Raw genomic sequence first — 6,891 nt, forward strand, 5'->3', positions numbered from 1 at the left:
AATCCAGCAGAATTTTTCGGGAAGAAAACTTCCTCCAGTTCGCGGACTTAGCTCACAACACTTATTCCGGTTTTCCTGATCAACAAAGTACGCATACTTCGGTTCAAGGAAAAAGGACTTATACATATATGTGTTGCCACACAATGCTTATATCCAACAATTGTTATATAATCTAAACTCTCATTTCAATCATTGAAACATTCTTAGAGGACGTTATTATATAGTTGTTATTCACATACTATTTTTCGTCAAAGCAATTTTCAAAGTGATTGAAACATAACATGACTTTCGTCAGTAGGTAAAGATGAACTTGGCCAAAGCAAAAGCTTACCAACACATATTTCCAGAAATAGATAGGCGAGATAAACTCGGCTCGAAATAGCAAATGTGTATAATCAAAGTCTATATAACAAAACGACTTTTGTCTCAAAATAGGAGATAGAGTAGATAGACTTTTGAGTGATAGATAAGTTCAAGTCTCCACATACATTTTAGTCGATGAAGTTCCACCAGTTCCTTGAGTAGTTCTTCATCTTCTATGATGATTGTCGTGGAGTTCTTGAGCTCAACTACACTTTCTATCCTAGTCCGAGAATTAGCTATAGTAGACTAGAAATCAAGACTTATAGTTTTGATCACTAACATTGAAAAACATGCTTAAGATAGCAACGCATGCGAGTTCGACCGAGCAATTCTCTAACAATCTCCCCCTTTGTCAATTTTAGTGACAAAACTATCAATACATATGGAATACAAAAATAAATGAATTAACTTTTGTGGCTCCTATTCCACATGCCTAATCTTCAACATTACTCGAAATCTTCGTCACTTCCAAGTACTCCAATGATCCCAAAGGTTGTAAGTTCTGCATCATCGTTGTTGAAAATCCGTAGCTATAAAAATGAGAAAACAAGAGTTCTCAATCATTGTTATACAATATCATACTATTATTATACATCATCAAAGTTCAATTGTATCACAACTTCGACAACAATACTATGGTGATATGTATCACTCCTCCTTGGTCAATACTCCATCTCACATGGAAACCACTCCACCTTACATAATTGTAAAGACCCTCAAGCTCGTCAACGATATTACACCGGTCAAGTGTCGATTTAGCCAATAATAACTCGATTAGTTTAACATGAACGTTAATTATTAGAAATTAATTTAACAATGAACCAGATACCAAACTAGTATCACTGAAAAGGCCTCGAAAAGTTATGCATAATGGACTACTCGCACGCGTCCTTCGGACACTGGGTAAAGAAGATTTATCAATTTGTTTTCGGAGGGTAAAATAATAATTTTAAATATTACTTGTGGCTGCACGTGTCGAAGTGAGCGGGTTTCTCAGAAAATTGGGTCGGTCATATCTCCACCGATCGAAGAGAAATTTGTTTTCTCTTATCCCTTCTTCTTTTTCTTTTTATTTCTCTGTTTTCTTCTCTTTCTTCTCTTCGTCCCGTTCTTCGTCTGTGAGAGACTTTTGATATGATAGTGAGAATTGTTTGAAGAGAATAAGTGATGGGGTTGTACAGATGATAAAGAAACTGAGGTTGTTGTCGAAGAAGAAGAGGTGAGTTAGAGAAAGAAACTAGGGTTTCTGAGTAATGTTTTTAGTTGATGATTTAGGTTGTATTGAGGATCAGGTTAAGCAATTGGTGATGGGTATTATGAGATGATATCAAGGAAGAAGATTAACAGCTGATTTTCAGTTCTGTGAGAAGAATTAGAAAGTTAGGGTTTCTGTAATTGATCGAGAATTCGATTAAAGGTGAATAGGGAAAAGTTATAAGATGGGTTTGTTTTTAATTGGTGTTTGATGAAGCTGCGGGGGTGTTCTGAAGATTGATTAAGAAATTGAAGAATTTAGGGTTCTTGAGTTAACTGAATCTTAGAAGATGAAATTGAGGTTTTAAAAGAAAGATTAGAGATGGGTATGGATTGATTGAGTGAAGTTACAGTTGGAATTAAGTTACAATCGATGAAGTGATGGATTAATGAATTAGGGTTTCAGTGGTGAGAATTGGGGATTTATAGTAAGGTTTCTGAGAAACAGTGAAGAGGATGAAGATTGGAAGATCAGTTGAGGATGTGTGCTGATTATTGCAAGACATGTGTGTTGTCTTGCTTGCATCTGAAGTTGTTAGTGAAGACTAAATGGCCGAGGTAATGTTTCTTCTCTGTAATCTTAAGTATCACAATTTCTAGTTGTCGAAGTTATGAGATGCCATGAACTAAGATGTGAGATTGTTGAGATGAGTTTAGTTGTGGTGGTGATGATGTTGATGTTACAAAGAAGGTGATTTTAGTAAGTATCAGTTGCAGATTCTGGTGGTGCTGAATAAATTCAGGGTAAGTTCATTCATTTGAACTCATTTGAGATGGATTGTTGTATCTGTAGTGCTATGAATTGTTGGTGGTTGAAGTTGACTATGATTAAGTCAGTGTACGGTTGTGAAGTCGAGTTTGTCTAACTGACAATGATGTTTGAGTTATTGAAGTCTAAGTGTGCTAGAATTGGAGTTGTTATGGTTCAGATGAATGAGTGATTGCAGGTAATGGGACTGGAGTAAGAATTTATTAAATAGAGGCCTGGATTGTCTAAGGTTGTATTTTAGAGTGATGTGTGGGTATGTGAATTGAATTGTGAAGGTGGATTGGAAACATAACTGGAGATGAGTTGTTGGTGGTATTGGCTGTGTTGTGAATTTGCAGGTGGAGTTGTAATATGGAGATTTGAAGTGTTAGAACTGAAGTTATACTTGTAATTTGGTTGTACCTAGAATCACATTTGGATAATCTCTTTGAAAGCCTGTTGCTACCGCGTTGCAGGTAACCTTAGTTTGCATTTGTAATTGGGATTTAAAGTTTATTTGAATGATTCAATTGATGTATAGATTGAAGTTGAACTTGAGTTAAGAGTTATAAAGATAGAGTTGCAGCTGCGTGAGAACAATACTTGACCTGTCTGACTAAACTTACTCAGTCTGATTTACTTTTGTTTAGCTGACTCAGTTAATCTGACTGAGTTGAATTATTTGACTTCGTTGACTAGATTGACTAAACATTGACTTGACCATTGACCCTGGACTTTGACTAATGACGTTGACCATGTTAGACCGTCAGTTAGACCGTTAGTGACCGTTGGTCAACTCAGATGGACCATGCTTTAGGTTAATGGGTTGGTTCAGTAGACTTGGGCTTAGAGCCAGTTTCTTATTAGACAGGAATTAGACCTTTGTGGTCTGAATAAGCCTTTGACTTCTTTTACAAAGTTGTAGATATTTATAAGTATTATCTAATGGACTATAGAACTAATACAATTGAATTAGTAAACCATAGATATGCCAAAGATGGATAATAAAAAGGTATAGAACCATAATGGGCTTAGAATCATTAGATAAACTTGTATGTTTCTTGTGTGAGCCATTTTGGCTTGTTTCTTAGACTTCTTGTGTGATTAACAGTCAGACTATATTAACAACGATCTATTCAAAGGATGAACCAGTGGATCGTGGATCTCGAGGTAGGCGTGGCTTGTCATCAAAAGAGGTGGGAATACATTAACTCTTTTGTAACCATCGATGTTCTTTTACAAAGATTTACGTTTATCAAACTCATGCATTGTCTGTTTATGCATTCCATGCTTTATTTAAATTTGCATTATGATAATTCTGTTGATTCTGTTAATCTTTCCATGGTTTGGAAAGGACTTGTAATGTCTTTTTGTCATATGAATTGTTATGGGAAATAAGAATTTCCACTTGTGGTATATAGGATAAGCTCCTTCATAATTATATCTACTTACTTTCAGCTTTTATGCACATGGATAAGGCGATACACCACAATATTATTATTTGGTGTGGAATTCACGACATCAATATTATACATTGTTTGAAAGAAGGAGTTGGAGTTTGTTCCATATACATGTTTGTTTATTTCAGTGACTCTGCTCGCTATCTAATGTTTGGGAAAACATGTATTGTTTTCCAAATCTTGCATATGATTACTTAAAAGTTAAATGTTATTCCTATTGGGCACCCCTTTTAGGGATGATGTGCTCACCCATTCCCACTTTCAGTTTCAGAGACAGATCAGAGTTGCGCAGCGAAAGCTTCGAGGAGTCGAGTCTGTTAGTTGGTTAACTTCTGATATGTTTATTATGTTGTATATTATATTTGTAAACCAAATAACTATTGTATATACATATATCATTTGAGAGGACTTCTTGTATATATTTCTGAGCGGGGCTAGTTTTTGGGGTAAGATTTGTAGCAGATTTCTTAATTGAATGCTTAAGTTTGTGATTTAGATTCGTTAGTGCCTCTTTATTTAGATAATCTCTTGGATTAGTCAGCTGCTATCTTTGGGGGCGCTACAATAATGATCCGAAAACCATATGTATTTGTAGTGTGAACTACATATTAATTCTCCCCCTTTTTGTCAATAAAGTTGGCAAAGGTACGAAAACGGGATCCTAATGAAATTTCCAAAAGAGACATTTCATGACCAAAAGAAAGCACATATCATCTTATTTAGATGCAATCATATAGCCGAAGGTAAATGCATTCATCAAGGAGTTTATAAAGATACACGATAACCGCTATAATATTCCACAGCCGCACTCCCCACAAAGATTTGGCAATTAGCACAAGTTCAATTAAGAACTCTCCCCCATAATATGTCATTCCCGAAAGAACAACAAGAGCGACCTTAATTTTAAAAGAACATAAGGATTTCTTTAGACATAACAAATCACATACAAATATGAATTTGAATCCAAAATACTCAATTAAATTAACCACAAGAGAACCCATGATTAATTTAATCGGAAATATACAATCAAATTTACCACAAAAAGTGATTATTTAATTGGCCATGCTCGACATAAGAGAACTTACGGAGCCTCCCAGTATAGACATAAAAATATGGATCGGGAAGATCAATACTGCGGAATACACAAGGATTCATTTTATTTTCCATCACTATTCGCACAATGACATAAAATAGACATAATCCTTGTAAATAAAAGTTCATCCTATCTTTCATCAATAATGACATAATAGCATGCTTTTTAAAAACGTACGCTTACGCTTCGCTTCAAAAATAAGGATTCCGCTCCGAGTCGCTCCACTGAAGCGCATCTGTTAAGAAGCGAAATTGATTCCATTAGTAGATGCGCTACACTTTTCCCGCCAAAATGTTTAATTTTTTTTTAAAGAAAAAAAGGGTTTGCTGAGGGGATTCGAACCTCAGACGTCTAAATTCCACTAGCGCACAGTAAACAACCATACCAAGCTTCTGATTTTGATAACATTTGGACATATATTTAATTTCTTAAAATTCTATCTTCCTAAATTTTATAGTTATCATCAATATTCAATGTTGTCTGTAATAAATCATCTGCTTCAAACACTAACCATGAAGCGACGCTTCACGCTTCAACATACGCACCGCTTCTTAAAAATGAAAAACGCTTCACGCTTTAAAAACCTTGCATAATAGGTTTAACTTTTGTATTGTCAAAAGTTCATTCATTCTTTTATTAATACATGCATATCAACATACGAAAGACTTAACTTTTGACAAGGTATGGGACAATCATAGTTCACGGACGCAAACACACATATCCCAAAACAAATTGCAATATATAAAACCATAAAGATTAATACTGCAAAAATCAACTTCCAAACAATTTTAGAATTTAAACCAATAAATCTAAAATAGAAGATTTACTAGACAATAAGCTCCTATAAAGCATTTCACTTACTTTGAATACTCTTCTCATATTCTCTATATTCATCAAGCTCATCTTCGATCAGATCAATTCTAGACTCCAGATGATCCATCTTTTCTTCAAGTTTCTTGGAAGAGGTTTCAAGTTCACTTTTTAGGGCATGAACTTGTTCCAAAACGAGATTCATGGTTAAAGAGAGCTTGTTAAAATGAGAAACAAAGATGTTCCCATCCAAAGAAAATCCATGAATGTCAGGGCTCATCACATTATCAGAAGAATCATACCGTATTTTCTTAGATGGAAAGAGAACAATTGTAGATGGTGGATTTTTGACAAAGGATAAAATCGTAAAACCATAATTGTACATATTCCTGATCCAGCAATCAGATGAGTATTGAGGCTCATGTCTCTCATTGAAGCATGAAAATTCATGTCGCAAGAGTCTCTGACTGAGTTTATTGTCTCTCAGAGCATACGTGAATATGCAGTCTCTCGACTGAGGCAACGACATATCTCATGAATACTGACCAATTTCAGTAATCACTTTTATATAGAATCGAATGATTGGACGGCTCCTAGACAGCTCGCCTGCTAGTATAAAGCATAACGTCTTCAGGATGTAACAATGTTTTCCTTGACTATATAAAAGACATGCATATAGAATCTTAACGATTGGACGGCTCCTAGACAGCTTGCCTGCTAGTATAAAGCAATAACGTCTTCAGGATGTAACAATGTTTTCCCTGACTATATAAAAGAAATATGACGCTTCAACAATCTTATATTACTCGACTCTCAGATAATTAATACTCCTAGACATCATGCCTGCTAGTATAGAGCCATCAATTAATTATCTCTAATCCTTAAATTCATTAACTGAATATTCGGAAATATTCTACGTTCTTCATAATATTTCATTACTTCAATTCGTGGTTCTTCCCAGCAGAATTCCACGGGTTAGTAATAAATATTCAACGTACGGGCATCTGAGCCACCATCGAGTAAGCCCCGAGGAAATGGTGCAAGTGTATTCAGCAATAAATGCACGAGCACCTGAATGCACGAACAAACATTCGATAACACGAAGGAACGATCAAACCATGGAGAAAATAATAATAAATATCCAAAGAAGGCGTTAAGGGGAC

The 6,891-nt window shown here is 35.2% G+C and overlaps 1 long non-coding RNA gene across 1 annotated transcript; it reads left to right on the forward strand.

Annotated features, from left to right (window-relative positions):
• Positions 1–1,428: 1,428 nt before the first annotated feature.
• On the forward strand, positions 1,429–3,956 carry LOC113332634. The gene is made up of 3 exons (XR_003351628.1): positions 1,429–2,841; positions 3,477–3,561; positions 3,824–3,956. It is a non-coding gene; the product is annotated as an uncharacterized LOC113332634 (long non-coding RNA).
• The last annotated feature ends 2,935 nt before the right edge of the window (positions 3,957–6,891 follow it).

The sequence above is a fragment of the Papaver somniferum genome, unplaced genomic scaffold, assembly GCF_003573695.1.
Source record: "Papaver somniferum cultivar HN1 unplaced genomic scaffold, ASM357369v1 unplaced-scaffold_132, whole genome shotgun sequence".
In the NCBI taxonomy this organism is placed as follows: Eukaryota; Viridiplantae; Streptophyta; class Magnoliopsida; order Ranunculales; family Papaveraceae; genus Papaver; species Papaver somniferum.